This window comes from Pleurodeles waltl, chromosome 6 (assembly GCF_031143425.1).
Source record: "Pleurodeles waltl isolate 20211129_DDA chromosome 6, aPleWal1.hap1.20221129, whole genome shotgun sequence".
Lineage (NCBI taxonomy): Eukaryota > Metazoa > Chordata > Amphibia > Caudata > Salamandridae > Pleurodeles > Pleurodeles waltl.
The window spans coordinates 159,595,480-159,614,928 of NC_090445.1; the positions used below are offsets into that span (position 1 = coordinate 159,595,480).

Sequence of the window (19,449 nt, forward strand, 5' to 3'; positions counted from 1 at the left end):
TTTAATGGTGATTGAAATGTCCGTGCTCAGAGTATTCATTTTCCCCTTCGGTAACTGAAATACTTTTTAGCGTTTTTACAGGCGAGCGCAAAGCACTCCGTTGCGTGTTGTTACCTCTCTTTGGGCTTCAAACCATGCCCATGTCACGTCAGTGTCTTTCATTGGTTCATTGGTTTGCCTTTTAAAATCTGCTTGCTTTCATTAGTTGAAGGCATGCATACGTCATGCCTTTTCCGGTGGTTAGCCCTCCTTGAGCGCAGCGACCAGGTACTGAAAACATACAAGGCTCACTGTTTTCTGTCCAGTTTGTGGACTAGTTTTTCTCTTTTTTCACAGCGCAATCTCACTGGGCAGAAGTCGAGCGCTTTGCATGACATCAACCCTGTTACATAATTAATTGCACTTTTGCCGAAAGGTTTCACTATGAGTGAACTGTTATTTCCGTTTGTGTGTCTGCTTTGCACTGATGGCGGCCGTCAGCTCGCTTACATGAAATTTTTACTTTTCAGTTTATAGAGCAAGAAAAGTCCAGTTAGTTATGTGAAACTGTTTTATTTTCATTTTCAATTTATGTGGCAAGAAAAGTCCGGTTAGGAGTTTACAATGCTAATTGCTCGAGCTCAAGCAAACGCGAAACCGTTTGCATTGCAAATGCTTGTTATTTTTTTAACTTGCAGGTGCCCAGCCTCAAACACACCAGAGTCCTGCACAGCCTGATGCCATCTGGGTGGGGGGCCTCAAGGGCAGGGGTGAGAGATGCCACGGCCACTGCTGGCTTCCTTAACGCCACAGGGCCGGCGCAGGAGTCAGCAGTTCTCTCTTTTTACGCAGGTCGGAACAGTTGACTAGGAGTGCCTGCTGCCATTCCGATATGGCACAGAGGGGTGGGGAAGGACTAGTTTCTCCTCCCTCTGCAAACCCCCACGGTCTCAAGGGCTGTTTCTTCACCTCCTACCAGCCCTCCTCCCACACCCCTGAGCAAAAATGGATTCCAAGAGCAAAGCAGCACTCTGTTTTTGTTTGCATCCTTGCGTTAATCTCTGAGAACTGTGGATTCCAGGGGTCAAACTGACCATGGGGAGGGTGTCCTGGTGTTTTCTCGGATTGATTTGAACTGAGGAAGTTGGGTTTCATTCGTTGTGTTGAACTCTAGCCACCAAGATTGTTGATTTTTGGACTCCTGGCCTCTATCATTTTTTAAACTTTGGGGAACTTGTTTTTTCCTGCTCTTCTTTCTCATTCAACCTGTCAGATGTCTGGGCGCCTGGCACATCACCCCAGGCCCATGGTCTCCCTCTGCAGCAATCCTAAGGTAGAGTGGACCTTCCTGGTCCCAGAGCCTACTTTACGTAGCTGGACAGCATCACAGTCGGCGGAAGTAATGGCCACCATCCTTCTGGGAGGTCACACTTCCGTAGAACCAGCCCACAGAAGATCAAGGGGAGTCAACCATCCACTACCCCTTAGAGCACCGTTTCCCACCAGTGGATTGCAAATTCTGAGCAATAAAGATGCCTTAAAATTCTCCCGAGCAATAAATAAAGATGTCTTTAAAATCTGTGTTTATCTTATCACATTTGCAGCTTCTTCAAAGACAAAAGGTCAAATGTCAGGCTATATCTTCTGACAAATTGATGTTTATTCTTTTAAGATGGGGATTGGCGTTAGTTTTCTTTCTCTGACTGCTAAGTGAGAGGAGCTTTTAAAGTGAATTATGTGTCAATCTTCCTGGAGTACAGGAAGTGTGAAAGGAAATATTGTAAGAGGCTTTTTTTAAGAGCAACACAAAATGTACATGTACTGTATGCGTTCAGCAGTTAGGAAAGCAAAAGCCTCTTCGCTTCCCTCAAAAACTTCAAAAGGCAGCTCCTCCTGTGACCGGCTTCAGAGGTCTGATAAACTCCTTTGTTTCAGTGGCACTGAGCCTCCCAAGCCCACAAGCAGTATGCAATTTAATTAGCAAGTTTACTCTGAGGGGACAATATACTGTTGCCTGTGCTCCCCAATACACTGTCCTAGTATCTGTGGTTGATCTTTTTCTATAATGTTAAGAATAGTCCTTAGTCTGAGTGGACACTGTACTGTTTCCTGTTCTCCTCAATACACTCTCTCAGCTGTTGATCTTTAATGATGGCACTTGCAGGCTGAAGTGATGGTGTACTGTTACCTTTGCTACTCAGTATACTGTCCAAGTATCTGTAGTTGATCGTCTTTATGATGGAATACATAGTCCGAGGGGCCAGTACAGGGTCTCCTCGGTAGCCAATATATGCTGTTCGCCCGTTTGTATGAGAGCATGTGAAGTCTAGTTGATCATTGGTACACTCTATGCCATTCTATTATTACTACTATAAAATTAGCAAGAGAATACTACGTGACTTTTCATTTAGTCAAAGTAGAAATAAAATATCAGATCTTATACATGAGAATACCAAATTCAGAATGTTAATACATACTTTAATGAACTAAACATGTTGAATGTTGTAAATCACACTGACTTTCATAGTCGGATGATTTTCATTTCTCAGCCACAGAAAATCGCAAAACTGAGCATGTCATCTTATACTTTTGTAAATTACATCAGACTACTGTCATTTTGACAAATTCATAACTGGCTTAAAATTTAAGTCTATTTTGGACAGGTACTTCATCGAATATCTACTTGGCAAGAACAGACAGAAAACTAACAGCGGTTTTATATATTAAGTAACCCAGGGCCTCAAATCTATTCTTGGCCAAGCTGCAAACAAAGAAAAAATAAAAATGACCCTCAGAACCCTAAAACCCTCTACTTAAATTAACCAGGCTACTTTTTTTAAGGCTTAAGAAATCACTGGTTTGTTGCCATGTATTTACAAATAATTTTTAAAAATCACCCAATAAAAATCACAAATGCCAGTATGAAGCAGATCACCAAACAGACAAGGATGGACACCCAGAAATACCTACCCCTCAGTGGGCCGAAACCTCACTGGGATGTCATCCCAGTGAATGTATTTCGTACAGAGATGCCCCATCTGGGTTCAAAAATACAACAGAGTACACCTCCCCCTCTTGTGTTTAAAGCGCTATTGCCGCTATGCAACAGATAATTTATCTTACCGATATCTCACTATAGATTTGACACAAGTAACCACTGAGCACACGCAGACTATCACTCAAACTGCAAACATGTAGACAATCACCTGTGCCCCACCATCACCCTAGACCAGTAATTCTTAAAGCTTTTGACCAATGAATCATTACTGGAATCTGGGGCCCCCAATGAATTGTTATTGGAATATCGGCATCCCCTGGGAGACATTTTTTGAAGCAGGGAACTCCAGCTTAAGCAATTTTGTTGATTTTAATCTCAAAACAATACCCAAAAATACATAAAGAAGCATTCATACAAAGACACAATGACAAAAATGTTTTATTTAATTCAATAATATTAAAAACATATTTTGTGGAAATGGTGAGGATTTTCTAAATTCAACTGAGGTTGCCCACATTATATTCTGTTTGATGCATTTGCGTTGCTCCCACAAACCAATCTGAGGACACCAAACTTAATTTTTAGATTTCAATTTGAAATTACTTCACATTTACAGAACAGTTTAACATTTTCAGTATTACATTTTGCTTCTTTATTTACTTATGTTACATAATCTGGTAATATTATTTAGTTTTCTAAGCAGTTGTGGACCCCTATGTAAGAGTTATGGACCCCAGGACCACAGGTTATGAACCACTGCCCTAGACCTTTTTTCTCCTTTAGGGTAGAAACTCATCGTCAAAGACATAGCATACTGTTCGAAAATCCCCCAAGGACCTCATGAAGAAACTCTTTTCTACAGTCTGCTATTCTCAGAGGCGTGGCAAGGGGAGGCAGAAATGGTCAGCAGCCGACTGTCACACAGGCCGAGGCTGCACACTCCCAACGGACAACACTTAACGGGTTTTGTGCTTATCTTAAAGATCTGCAGATTTTTAAGTGACGAGCGAAATTCATTGGTCCAATCCTCCTAATAATCATTAACAAACGACCAGCATTCTTAATGAACTGTTCACGACATTCAATTAAGCTCATCTCAGTTAACATTTCAGGACAGACTACCATTTATATATAAGAAGGAAGCCATTTAACTGATTGGTCGCGCTCAGAGTGAACAGGTAGACCTACGGGCTGCAGCTGTCACACAGCAAGGCTATGTACCTTGAGATATATTTAATCACCAGCAACAGCCTTGGGAGGGAGGATTTATCCTTGCGCAGTAGGTTATTAAGCGCAGTGAAGTAGGGCTGCATTCAGTGGTGTGAACCGGACTACCACTGATGGAGATTTGACGGAGGTGCTATTACCTGCACGAATGAATGGTTGGCCACAGACACCGACTGGCGCTCTAGCTTATTACAGGTGTTACTACAGCCAATCCAACAGTACTTCATGAACATTGAAAGGCCTCATCAGACTGCAGAGCTGAACTTGTGTTCTGTTGCCTACATACACCGTACCTGCAAAGGCAGAAGGTACACGTATGTCCAAGGGTTATCTTGTGGCAGGCCCACATCCACTGTCTTACAGGAGGGACTACTCAAACTTGCTCTAAACAGGCTTTAATCACAGACTCCCTGGGTCGATCTCTACTTCCTCTGCATGCCTGTCAAATAATGACTGCTAGCAATCATGTGGGACATTAGATGCCACTGCCCCGTTCCTGAGTGGTCCCCCACCACCACTTAGCCTGAACACTCTTCCACCTGTGCAGTGCCAACGTGAACAGAGAAATCGTTATCAATACACAGAAGAAAACATTATTGGCTTTGTCTGTGCATGTAAAGTGTTGCAGAGGTTTAGACTACTGAGTGCTTCCATGAGGAGAAAGGAAGCAAGCCGATTCCCCCTATAGTAATAATTAATTTGCAGTGAACCTCTGGTCTGGGGTCTTTTAACAACCACCCTTTCATTCCCTCCGAGATATCCGGAGTACTGCGCCTCGCACATCTGGAACCAGTAAAACGTACCATCTGAAACAAATCAAGTTGTGCTAAAACACCTACTTCCAGTAGAGTCAGATATCACGAGCAGCACATCAAACATTCACTTAACGCCAAAACGCTAACACCTAATAAGCCACAAAGCAGATTTTTAACAATACATTTGGTACCACTGACTTCTGCACAATCAACAGGTGACCATCGCAAACTAAGCAATTCTCACCTTAACATTATGTTGGAACCTGCTTATGGAGAAACTACATGGCCAATATAGAGAGACTGCATAATACATCATAAAAAAACAGTGTAGAGGGCAGTACGGGCTCTGCCTTTCATCAATGAAAAGCATAGCATGTGAGAACCAATGCTCATTGTTAAAATACATACATAGCCGTAGGAAATAGTCAAGCCTGAGTAATGCAATGCCCCCAGTACCTACGCAGTCTATTGATATGGGACAAACAGCGATCTGCTGGAGTATTTACGCAGCACTCACTTATCCATCCGGGTAGGAGCAAAGGTCAAAGACAATAAGGAGTAGAATAATAACCAAATCACACTAGAACACAAGGGTTAGGGGTATAAGGAGTCACACATTGGAAACAAAGGACGGACGGTACATTTTATCTAAAGCACCCGACCACTCCCTTGCCTACATTCTTTCCCTTTTAGATAATCTTATATTTTTAAGATATCATTCCTGACGATTTTGTTTCTTTCCATTTGAGACCCGTTGACAAATATAACTCCGTTATCTCGCACTGCCCTCAAATCGGCTGATGTAAAAAGGTACATTACCATGAAGACCGAAGAACAGATGGACAGTTATATTTCAATCTGCTGGGTAAGTAGACAATACAACGTAATCAGAAAAACGAAAAATTCAACATTTTTCAAATGACAAAGCAATAACACTGTAGACGTGTGGAGTTAAAAGCTTTACCTTCTTGCCACTTGAAAAAGTTAATTAGATTTCACACCTGGTAACACAGACATACAAACGCAAATTAACTGTGCTGTCAATCTGCGTTTTATTTTATGCGGTGCCCAATGACGTTGAAGCCTTATCTGCCCAGGAATATATTTCAATTTTCCTGAGATTTACAAAGGGTGACAACACCCAGAAAGAAAACTATTTCAGGAAGCCATTAAATAAAGCCGCCATACATGTAAGGGAAGTGCTGCAATGTTCTTAAACATATGCTTCACATTACAACTACCGCCCTGTTGAAAGCCATATTGAACATAAATGGCCATTATGAATACCTTAAGGATGCTGGACAAAGAGCCAAAAAGAAGTGATAGGACTTGGTCTTCGAGTCCTTTAACCACACCCTACAACAATAGGGACTTCATTCTGAAGAAAAATAAAAATCGCACTAAAAACTGTAAAGATTTACGCAAAGTGTTTCTCGAAGATGTGTAACCAGCGCAGAGGACATTCTGTACAGGAAAAAACACTGGGCATGCACTCCCTGCCTCCTAGGCAAAAACTCATCTCAGACGTCAGCCGGTACCGATCTGTAGTTTCCTGCATACAAGTGCTTTAACACGACATCGTGCTTTGAGAAACATACTAACGGCAGTCATGTTGACAAAAGCACTGATTCCTAGGACCATCGAAAAGTGCCTTTTGTGATAGCTGGCCTATAACGTGTCCTATGTCTCTCTGTTCGTAGGTAAACACCCGCCTGTGGGTTACAGTATAAAGGCAAAGAATATTAGCCATAGGGAAAAGCAGTGGAAACGTTAAAATGTAAAGAAATACCTTTACATGTCTGTGGGGAAAAGGAATGTAAAACTTTAAAAAAAACAGGCAGTAAGGACGATGATGGAAAAAATAATAATAAATAAAAAATTAAACCATAAACATTGCACCAATATTTCTGAGAGAAATGCAAAAATGAAAAAATCATGCCAAACTGCACCCATTCAATTGGTTTTCAATATTCACGAGTGTCTAGAAAGAAAGGTAATTGAAATATGAGGGGATTCTACCTCGCTCGCACACTTATCTTCTCAATTACTCTTTGTGAGTCCTAAAGTTGGGCCTCATCTTTCTGACGCACCGCAGCATCCTTCTGGGTCCTAATGCCAGGTACCTGCAACTTAACATACCTTTGCTCAGATGCCCCTTAGATACACAAACAAGCCATCAGTGCACGTGTGTTTGCTGCACACAGTTATAAGAGTTGGGGTCAGTGGGTGACTGAGCGACAGGATCACTGGTTAGAAGCTTCTCCTTATAGACGAACAATGCAGAGCTGCTATGAAAGAAATGAGTTTATCAATCGGTGCCTGCAGTATTGCTCGTTTACCAACCTCTGCCACGGCTGCTGTGCATCCTATAAGCCAGACCTTTCCTCTGTGTGGAAAAGCAGGCACAGATAGAAAACCTTCAAGCAATTCAAAGATTTCCAAAACCTAGAGAAACTTATAAAAAACGTCCAAAATCACTAAGAAACTAAGAAGTATGCTGAAAACTAATATGTCGCAGTTTCCACAGAAATTCCAGAGCTGTTTTTGCAGATTTGGACTGACCCTAACTCTAGGTTACTAGCCTAAGACATGTTAAAGTGAACCATTGGCTCCAGAGTTACAACGGATGCAATATAAAGTGTGATTTATTAACTGGGCATTAAGTTTTGGTTGCTTGAAGGCACTTATGAATAAAACAGAGGTAGTCCAGCACAACCATAGCACAACCAGCAGGCACATGATAAGAGCTCATTCTTAAGTATTGTTCCAAAAATGTTAAATGGTCAGGACCACGCAGTGCACGTATGGTCCTGATCATCAAAGTCTCAATCTCAAAGTGCTCCCTGTACATCTAAAATTCAGTTTATAAATCACAGTCCACAACTGGGATATGGGTGGAGAATGAAATAAAGGCCTAAAATCACACTATGGTTATTAAAGTGAGCCATTGCCACACCTGCAGACGTTGATAGCACCCTGAAGGTGATCCCATTCTGTACGTGTAGCCAATGTAATTTGGTCGGCAATGGTTTGATGTCATAGGGTACTTTCGATCTGATATCTGAACTTTACGCACATCACACATAAAATTCAGCTAGGATACCCAGGTAAACTGAGTTTATATAATCAAGTACGGTCCACAATGTGTCTCTCACGAGCGTCTCCCTTTAACAAAAAAAAGAGAAAAAAAAAGAAATGGATGAATAGTACATCCATCAGCTGGGGTCAATGGGTTACTGTACTGCCTTGTACACAGGTGAATATCATTTCACAGGTTGCAGTCCCGATTATATATTTTTTTTAAATGCTTGTCTATAGGCTGCCCATAGTCACCAATATTTAACACCTCCATTGAAAGGATACCTTTAGATGTCCACGTGAGCATCTGTGGTGCAATTGTAATGTTGAAAAGCTGACAGTTATATCCTTAAGTAAAAACTTGAATCAGCACATACATGAAGGCATGCATGGTGCTAATCATGCAAATAAATTGCTCACGTGGTAATGTGCAGGTGGAAGCCAAGACCAATCAAGTCAAAATACAAACTATTGTCTACGTGCAGCAATTAGCAGTCTGTGTGTTCCCTTAAGGGATGGCCATTGCCTACTCTTTACCCTCATAAAAGTTGGAATCCCCAGTTTACTGCCTTCGAAGATCACCATGCCTGTCCCACCATGTAACAGCCATGCTTTCCAACACAATGACATTCATACTATTCAGGCTATCGGTGTTCACTGTCCATCCACTTTGCCCACACAACAATGGATTTTCTTGCTGAATGCCCAGGAATCTCACTTGAAACCCCATCGCAGCCACCCTCGGTTTCCTGTTCATCGTTCACAAAATATACCCTGTGCATTTGATGACTTATCCCAAGGGTCACTGCAGCTCTTTATTGCGAGACCCGAAACTCTCCATAGTATGTTTGGGGGCAACACGAAGTATCTGCGAAACGTCAAATTAAGACCCAGTTCAGTCAAGCAGAAATCAGTAAACTGACCACTTAATACACCAAATAACTCTGAGCAGAGAAACCAAAAGTAACAAATCAAAAAATATTATTAATTTTCATTGGGTATAAAACACAGTCTTACAGCATCTATCGTTCAAAATCAGCATTCATTACCATGTGCAAATAAGGTTTATATGAATGCGTTGTTACTTTTATGGCACTACACACATTCACTGCCCATAATGTGACACAAACTTGACCTCTGAAGGATTTAAAACCCCTGGGATGGTTGCAAGACGTTGTGCACAACAGCTGGCTAAATTACTTTGTCAAATCCTATACAGAAATGCTACATATTAGTATTTCAGTTGACAAAGTCATGCTTCACCATGTTAAAAGATTCTGGCGAAAAATCATAATTCTATAAAGCAGCGATGCATGTGTCATAGATCTATTACCAGATGTATGTTGTCTTCAGTCAAACCATTGTCATTAAATCCCTGAAAACAACAAAATCAGTGACAAAAATGTCAGGTATAAAATCCTTGCAGGATGAAGGACACGTATAAATCTTTGTGTCTGCAGTAACAATCAACATACAACCTGCTGGTTCCAGGTAGAACCAAACTATCTTTTTCGTCCTTACTACATTAATTGAGTGAGTTCCAATGAACTGTCTAATAGAAACTACGGATGTTTGCAGTATAACCTAACACAAAACTCAGGCAAGAGGTACTAGTGAGTTGGTTACAATTAGGGTTTCTACTTTTCAGTAAAAACTATTATAACTGATAAAACACCACAGAAGTAGAAACTGCAAAACATTGGTTTTTGCTGCACTTTTACTGCTTTGGCACCCTCTGGGCCCATATTACAAATAGGGCCCACTTTCCCTGTTTGTGGCATTGCGCACCTTTAAATAAATGCACTGGTCTCTAAAATGGAAGGTGCAACCTATTAAACTGATTGTGCTTCCCTGTCGGAAGTGCATTCAGTGAAATATGGAGCAGCTGCTTTAAAGCCACTCCATGTTTCTCTGTGCAGGTGGCAACCCATCTGAAGAGAGACAGTGAGATCCCAACTTTAGGTGGTTGCAGTGAGCGACAGCACTCGCCTGCAGGGGATGTCTGGGTGATCCACAGGACTCTTTTTATCCCCTCCAGAGGGCTGTCTTCAAGAGGCACACTGATAGTGCGCCACCATTTTGTTGTGCATTGTGAGTGAGCCTCCTAATGGCATGTTTGCCCCTGCACCCGCATCTTTAACAATGGGTGAGCACAAAGACAAGGAGGTTTCCTCATTAGCATGGAGCCACACCCCATGTACATGAGGGAACGCCCTTTCATGACAGCACTGATGCTACATGTACACCTAGGCTATCAGTATTACCGAAAGGGAGTACAAGTGTCTTCGGCCCCTCTGTAATACAACTGTGAGCCAGGGGCGCACAAAGCAGGAACACACGCCCTTTGAGCCCACAGGGACACTTTATAATGCAAATCCTGTTGACAAACAGTATAAATGTAGCTTTTTTTTTCTAAGCACTTTTCTATGATGGCTGCTCCTATTAGGATCGTCTCGAGGCTTGCTTAACTTCTTAACCCTTATGGCAATCATCAAGATTTCCCATCCCCTAGGGCATACTTTAACTCCCATTTTGGAAATGTGGCTCACATTACATGGCTCCAGCTCACTGTTAACTGGGTATTGCTGTGTTGTAACCAGCAGGTTCACACATTAACTGAGCAGTGACTTGGTCCTGAGCAAGCAGCAAGTCCACGATTTCATCCTCCTTCACCGAGAGCGAGACAGAGCTTTGGAACTGCGGCAACAAAGCTCAGTGTGTGTGTATCCTCCTGTATGTCTACCCATAACAACACTGCACCCAACACTCCTGTTCTTAGGTCTATATTGTGGTGGCCTTAAAAGAGTATCAATAGAAGATGCATCTATTCATATTCAAGGATGTGAGGCCATAGCATAAACATGGTCAGTGCCCATGCAAAGAGGTCCATGAACTGGTTTTGGTTAAAATGCACTGTTTTTAATGCATACATTAACTCAGAAAATACAAGAATTAATGTATAAGCTGTACACAGTACAGCTCGGAAATATGAAGAGGCAAGTGTTTTCTGATGTACACTACATATTGATCAGTTTCACACAAAAAATCAGGTTAATGGATCCGTGTTGAACCTACACACCGAGTTAGATACAGAAACAGGATCAGCACGTTCAAGTTTCATTTTTATTACCACTGTGTCACAACAAAGCTTGAACTTCTGGCACCGAAACAGGCCTGGACACGTGGCAAAATCACCTCTAGAAAATACCACGACAGGATTTAATGGAAATATAATGAGCTGCACTCATTATTCGCCCCAAGATGGAAAATATGTTATAAAAGCACTGATGTAGTGCATACTGCACAGAATACAGAGATAAATTGTCTTGTGCAATGGTACCCAATGCTTGGCAAGAACTCAATCCCTGCTCTGCTTTTAAAAAACAAAGACATTTTCATATGTTCGCTAAAAATGAATGCTTAGAGGTTCTTGTGCTGGCAGTCAAATAAACGCAGACTCACTTAAACATTGCCCTACAATGTAAAATATCCTAAATTCCCATAGTGAACTGCGCATGCAAATGACCCATGACAACCTGCAAGTGATGAAGTTTCTTTACTACTTTAACTGCTTCTTTATACAGCAGCACAATTCGCTGTTACCAAAGTTCCTATTAAAAACTGTGTGCATATTCATTTCTTAGAAATTGTCTTCCTTATAAGCAAGAGTAAATCAGACAGTGAAAACATTCACCAAGCTTTTTTTATTGATATTCAAGAAAAGAGCAGGTCAGAGTGCCTCTTGCTTGCAATAACTATGCACCAAGCACCCCACTACATACATCGCATGTCCCTAGTAAAAAAAAAAAAAAAAAAAAAAAACAACCCTTCGTTCAACAAATCTTTCCTATTTGTCTGATGAACAGAGCAACAGGAATCTCTGAATATATCTACATTCAAGCACATCCTTGACATGAGTTTAGGAGAGTGAACCACTGGAAAGAGGGATTTGAGTTCAAAGAAACAAAGAAAAGTTACTTTAAAGAGCAAACTACATGAAAGGATACTAAGAAGAACGTCAAGTGCAAGAATGAAGGTTGGTAACATTTAAAACAGGAATGAATGAGGAAAAAAGGCAAATTTATTTAGAGGCACTGCAAAAACCCTATCCTCGTGACACGAATAAACAATAACCACCGATTATTATTATTATTATTTTTTAAATATTTGAAAATACTTTAAAAAAAAAAAACACCACTAAAATGCATAACGAATAAGAACTGAAAACAGGAAAGCCTCGCTATAATATAACATCTGTGAGCAACGTCTATGCAACAGAAAAACGAATTCAAGATTTCAAAGCAGTGCACAACAGTGTGCATCCATATTATTTAGAGACTACAATATTCAGTTATCGTCACTGGGTAGGAGACAACAGTACAACGAACTAAAGAGCGGCACGGATGCCAAAAAATTAAACTCGCTTTAAAGCGCTGTAGAAAGAAACCAATGAGGTAGGAGAGACTAAACAATTTTAAAGACACGCACAATAACAAGGTGATAAAAGAAATGATTTGTGGAGCAGTGATCTTGCGGTGGCGGAGTGGTTCCACCGGTAGGCAAATCTGAGATGCGGAGTGGCTACAAGACTGATGCGAGTGTTTGTAACGTTACTGATTTTACTATGGAGGTATGTAGCTTTGAGGTTAGATGAGATGAAAGGCCGGTCTTTGGATGCCACGCAAAAGAAAGCAGCACTTTCGCACCTATGTACTCAGTAAACGTTCAACTTAACTAGGCTGCTTACTGATCTTGCTTTTAAAAATGTGTTCGTGTGGACTCCACAGGTTTCAATGCCCCATGCACCTGTGGCATTCAGTGTAGTTCTCATTTCCAGACTCGGGCAGGGAAGAGGAAGCACTCATTTAAAGATCTCCACGGCTTCAACTGATATGGGTTGCTCAGCAAAACAAACCTAAAACAGTATCTGTGAGTTCGAATTAAATGCAGCACCAGTCAGCCGAAAGCTCGGATTCAAGTTTTGTAGATACTGTTGTGTGCGAAGGAGTCTGCACCTTTGAAACATTATTTGTGCAAACTAAAACTTTGGGTCACTCCCACCAATTTCAGGTCGAGAATAACTCTGGGTCACCGTTTGCACACTCTGTACATAATCATGGCTGTCAGTGTTCACAGGCCACCTTGTGGATTACCCCATTTAGTCTAACAGATGTTACTGGCTGCAGCCATTTATGTGGATAATTAATTATCCGAGCTGCAAGAGCAAGTTTGTAAATAAATACTGTACAGTACCAACAGTATACAATACATAATATCAACCACAATCTGAGTGATACCATTTAGGATTGTCTCGTCCAAAGTCAACAGAGTGCATCACTGAGGCACAATAAACGGAAAATAAATGAAAAAAAAAAAATATACACACAACATGAATGCATATTCACAATAAAGGGGGGGGGGGTTGGAGAAACGAAGTGCAGGGAGTACGAGAGAGTAGTCAATCAGATGTGGTTGCTTTTGGCGTTTAGGTGTGTCGCCACAGGAGTACTGAAGGTCAAGAGGAAGTTGCTGGGACACGGAGATCGGAAAGGAATGGATCCCAGCGGCAGGGCACCCTATAGTCGTGATGTACCGCAAGGGCGTTTTAAGTGTAACAACGGGGTATAGAACAGCGAAGCAAAGGCCACTTAGAAACACATACTGGAAAAGCAGATTGCTGATAAGAGAATGGCAGCAGAGCGGAGGTCACGCAGCGACACATCACGCATTGACACACGATATAGCTAGGGAAGGGATTGTTTAGGTTTACAATGGCCACCTTACATTGCGCCAGCCTTACGGGCCTCACCCGCTTGCTCACAGACAGAGCAATTCTGTCAGCCCGTACTTACTGCCACAAGACACCGTGGCTGCCCCATTTACAGTGCACAATAAACACCCAGGTGCTCTAGAATATCGCTTCCATTAATTTACTGTATAGATTACAAGTACATTGACAGTAGTCGCTGTCCAAAGATGTTCCCCTGTCGTCATACTCCACCCACACTTCACTCTGGCTGGCCACATAAGCAGTGTGTTTACTGCCCTGGAGTCAGGCTGGTGGGCCTACATGAGTCACCCTCTGGGTCTGTTTACTGCCGCCCTGGACGGCCCTGGCGATCGCATGTGCGGTATCCTGGTCGTCAGGTGGACCCCGACCATTAAGCTGATGTGCGTGGGGAGAATGTGGGGCAGTTGAGGCGCACACTCACCGGTCTCGCGCGGTGCCGGGACGGTCTCGGAGGCCTCGGGCAGGGGCTGGCGGAAGCGGAGGGCTGGGAGCCGCGGAGATGGGACGCAGCACTCCGCGGTGACGAGCGACGGGACCCGGGGCAGCGGAGATTCTAGCACCGGACGGGGACACTCGCGGAACGAGATGATGAGCTGGTGACGACGGTACAAGTCGGGTGGCTCTCGGCCGGAGGATGCCAGCGGGCTGCTGCGTGGGCCGGAATCCAGTCACTCAGAATCCTGCCCACTTACCAGCACTACTTGGTTCTCGCGGCGCTCTGTAGGGTCTTGAGGCTGGCTTCAAGCAGGGCTCACTCGGGTGGGCAGGAAGCCTGCGCTCCGGGCCGCAGGTATCTAACACAACCGCCGCATTCACCTAGGAAAGAGTCAACATCTCACCACTGACGTCTGGAGCCCACCCACAGGCAAGAGGCGGGTCGTGCAGCAGCTAACTGCCGAGCGCCGAGGCCAAACTGCAGCTCTACCGACGCTCCTTTCGCCCCCCCTTCCCGTGGCAGGCCACGGGCGGTCTCAGGAGCCTCAGAGCCAATAAAAGATTGACAGAAGTCCCAACAGCCAATGGCAGGTCAAGGTAACCAATCCCACGTTAAAGGGATTATTTAGAGGTCGACACTCGTTTTTCAGTCTCTAAAAGAATACGTTTCAATTTATAGTTACAGGTATAGTTATAGTTACCAGTCTCAGTCTCGCGCTGGCCGAGTTACTTCTGGCCTGATGTTTCCACGGAGCTCTACACTGTCACACCACCGAACGTGAACTTGAAAAGTGGGATTTTACTTTACTACCAGATGTTGCACTCTTTACCTGTTTTATAACTGAAGAGCTTCGGATGAACTGGTAGTGGTGTTAAACCCTTTGGGGGTTTCTGGCTCGTCACTGAATCTAGTCATTCAAACAGTTTAATATCAAATAGCATTTTAAAATTACATTGTAAAGCAGAGGTCTTCAAACTGGGGGGCGGGCCCCCCTAGGGGGGCCTTAAGTGATCCCAGGGGGGGCGCCAAACTCTGGCCAGAAGAAATATTATACAGATAACATGCCTTTGTTTTAAGCAGAAGCATGTTATTGCAGTTTTAAAAAGGTAACAATACCTAACTGCAATGTTTAAATAGGTTTAGACTTATTTAAACATTGCCATCTTTCTAAAATAAATTGTGAAAAATTCTGAGGGGGGGCCAAAGATTCTTATTTTACAACTGGGGGGGGGGGGGGCGCGGCATTAAAAAGTTTGAAGACCACTGTTGTAAAGCATATTAGGCTTCTCAATAAAAACTGGCAAATATTAAAGCCAAAACCATGAAGGTTTATTAAAGGCTTAAACTATTACAGAAGTAGTTTAATTCAGTAAAAAGGGCATAGTGCTTAGAATGCAGACAATAAATAAACAGAATGCAGCATAATTGAGTTACAAGGAGAACAATCAGTTATAAATCAGAGGTCATATCGATAGAGTGTTGCCTTCTAAAGATCAGACGAAAAGTAGCCCAACACCCTCTGGCTAAGGCTCATTTTAACCCCTTCGGTGCCAGGCCTTTTCCCCTCCTCTGCCCAGCCTTTTTTTGGCTATTTGGGGCAGTTCGCAGTTAGGCCCTCATAACTTTTTTGCACATAAGCTATCCACGCCAAATTTGTGTCTTTTTTTCCAACATCCTAGGGATTCTAGGGGTACCCAGAGTTTGTGTGTTCCACTGGAGGAGACCAAGAAATTAGCCAACATACAGCAAAAATTTCGTTTTTTTCAAAACAATGGGAAAAAGATCCTGCAGAAGAACGCTTGTGTTTTTTCCCCTGAAAATGGCATCAGCAAAGAGTTTGCGGTGCTAAAATCACCACCTTCCCAGCTTTCAGGAACAGGCAGACTTGAATCAGAAAACCACATTTTTCAACACAATTTTGGCATTTTACTGGGACATACCCCATTTTCACTATTTTTTGTGCTTTCAGCCTTGTTCCAGTTAGTGACAGAAATGGGTGTAAAACCATTGCTGTATCTCAGAAAGCTGAACATTTCTGCAAAGTAGACAAAATTCGGAATTCAGCAAGGGGTAATTTGTGTAGATCCTACAAGGTTTTCCTATAGAAAATAACAGGTGAAATAAAAAAAATATTGAAATTGAGATTAAAAAAAACTGCAATTTTTCTCAATGTTTTACTCTGTAATTTTTTCCTGTGATGTCAGATTTTTTAAAGCAATATACCTTTAAGTCTGCTGGATTCTTCTGGTTACAGGGATATATAGGGCTTGTAGGTTCATTAAGAACCCTAGGTACCCAGAGCCAATAAAGGAGCTGCACCTTACAATGGGTTTTTCATTCTATACCGGGTATACAGCAATTCATTTGCTGAAATATGAAGAGTGAAAACTAGGTATCAAGAAAACCTTTTTTATTTCCAAAATGGGCACAAGATAAGGTATTGAGAAGCAGTGATTATTTGCACATCACGGAATTCAGGGGTGCCCATACTAGCATGTGAATTACAGGGCATTTCTCAAATAGACATCTTTTTTACACACTGTCTTACATTTGGAAGGAAAAAATGTAGAGAAAGACAAGGGGCAATAACACTTGTTTTGCTATTCTGTGTTCCCCCAAGTCTCCCGATAAAAATGGTAACTCACTTGCATGGGTTGGCATAATGGTCGCAACAGGAAACGCAACATGGACACATCACATTTGTACATTGAAATCTGACATGTTTTTTGCAGAGTGCCTAGCTGTAGATTTTAGCCTCTAGCACAGCCGGCACCTAGGGAAACCTACCAAACCTGTGCATTTTTGAAAACTATACACCTAGGGAAATCCAAGATGGGGTGACTTGTGGGGCTCTCACCAGGTTCTGTTACCCAGAATCCTTTGCAAACCACAAAATGTGGCCAAAAAACCCTTTCCCAAGGGGCTGCCCCCCCAAACAAAAAACACACATACACACACACTAATCGCTGGTGCCTAAGAGCTTCCTACCCCCCGGGGCCTAATAGAAAAAGGCTGATCTGCCCCAAAGGGGAGCAGAAATGGCCTAAAATAAATTTACCCCCCAGGGGAGCAACCCTTGCCTAAGGGGGTGCTCCCCTTGCGTGAAATTGGCCCCCCAAAAAGAATCCCTGGTGCCTAGTGGTTTCTGGCCACCTTGGGGGCAGATCGGCCTAATAAAAATAGGCCAATGTGCCCCCAAGGGGGGCAGAAATGGCCTAAAATAAATTTGCCCCCCAGGGGAACGACCCTTGCCTAAGGGGTCGCTCCCCTTACTTGAAATTGATGCAAAAAAATAAAAATCCCTGGTGTCTAGTGGTTTCTGTCTCCCTTGGGGGCAGATTGGCCTAACAAAAATAGGTCGATCTGCCCCCGAAGGGGGCAGAAATGGCCTAAATACAATTTGCCCACCAGGGGAGCGACCCTTGCCTAAGGGGTCGCTCCCCATACATAAAAACATAAAGTAAACAAAAAAAAAATATCCCTGGTGTCTAGGGGTTTCTGCCCCCCCAGATATTGTCCCGCCTGCCATTTCAAAAGCATCTAAAGACTTGGCTGTTCGCATTATAGGTGGCTGCTTTGCTTCAGCCTTCTCACCTGCTTAGTGCTTTGATACCTCTGGTCTGAATGCGCTTTTAAAAATAACCAAAATACAAAAATACAAATTGTTAAATCTCAAACATTGGGTGTAATCATCATACAAACCACACCACTGGTTTATGGACCTTTTGTTAGTCGAAGTGAAGAGAAATGTATGAGCAATCATTTACATACATTTCCATAAACAGTGAAGATCAGTGGGGTTCCACAGGGAATGACAAAGAGAACTGTACTAAAGTTTAAAACAATGTTAACAAAATTAAGTTATTTTAAGGTCATTAATTCAAGTATTCAGAGTAAGCATCAATTAACCAGTTTAAATGGTCCATGAGCTGATATTTCAAGATCAGGAAAAATAGAATATTCACAAGAACTATGCAAAGAACACAAATTATGCAAAAAGAGTGTTCCATAAAGGAAACACCTAATCTGAATTAAGGAAGGATAAGTTAGGAGAGGGATTTTGGTTACGTAAATAAGGTAAGGTGTTGGCTTCAGAAACCAAATGAAGATCTCGGACGAGAGAATGTGAATACTTGGGCATAAAGCCTTTTCACTCTGGAAGTGGAGAGCAACACAGGTGAGAAGGGTCTTCTCAGTTCATAGAGAACATCTCCTCTTTAGTCTAAGGCAGTGGTTCCCAACCTTTTGACTTCTGTGGACCCCCACTTTACATTACTGGAACCCGGGGACCCCCACTGAATCCTTATTGGAATCCAGGGACCCCTCTACTGAGTCATTACTGAAATCTAGGGATCTAATCTATTAATATCATTTAATTTTCTAAGCAGTCGCGGACCCCCTGAGGAGGCTTAGCGGATGCCCAGGGGTCCCCAGACCACAGGTTGGGAATCACTGGTCTAAGGAACACTTGCTGTTATTATTATTATTATTCATAAGACACTAGTTGTAACATTAAAACTTGTTCTCACTGTCAGGAGCTAATCATATTACGTCAGACTATGGTAGCAGGTAAACTCCCCTCTTTCTCAGGGCAACACAGTGGTCCATGCATGACTATGTCCTTGAACTGTTACACTTTACACTGGATAGACTGGTAAAATCAGGTCTTCCCACAAGTCGTTCTCCCATTCTAGCATCTTCTTCTTCCGATGAGAACTTTTCAATCAGTTGTCTAATACATAACAATAAACTATTCACTAGCTAGCAAAAGGCATCTAGAAAACACAGCATCTGCAGTGGAAAAACATAACGTGCAAAACAACAGAAATGTGCAGGCCTTTTAGTCTTTAACATATGAAGTACGACATTCAGTATGGCAACAGAAATGTGGCCTTGCTTAATTTACAAGCGATGTTAACTCAGGTGCTGCTCATAATGGCTAAATGCAGTCACTTACTACAAATTATATGCACACGGTATTGAGCAATGTAAATCACACTTTGCTAAATGCATTTAATTATGCAAATGTCAAATTACGCTCCTTCACAACCAACCAGTCACAGCACAAATCACTACACGATCAACTAATCGCGGCACGTTCAGTTCAAAGTCAACCAAGCAGAGCGTGTTTCTGTGCATCGCCCCACAACAAGCAACCAACCACAGAGTGGCTTGCAGCAAAGCA

General features: G+C 42.5%; 1 protein-coding gene across 5 annotated transcripts in view; it reads right to left on the minus strand.

The window, feature by feature from the left end:
- The window catches only part of STAT3 (signal transducer and activator of transcription 3), a 408,239-nt gene that overhangs the window by 332,155 nt on the left and 56,635 nt on the right, over nucleotides 1–19,449 (minus strand). For 2 of the 5 annotated variants that reach the window (XM_069237701.1, XM_069237702.1), the window contains exon 1: nucleotides 14,250–14,665. The exons of 1 other annotated variant lie outside the window; for it this stretch is intronic. The gene's annotated coding sequence lies outside the window, so the exon portion shown is untranslated. Of the gene's footprint in view, nucleotides 1–14,249; nucleotides 14,726–19,449 lie in introns of those variants that run through there. 2 more of the 5 variants (XM_069237698.1, XM_069237700.1) reach the window with 2 other exon arrangements.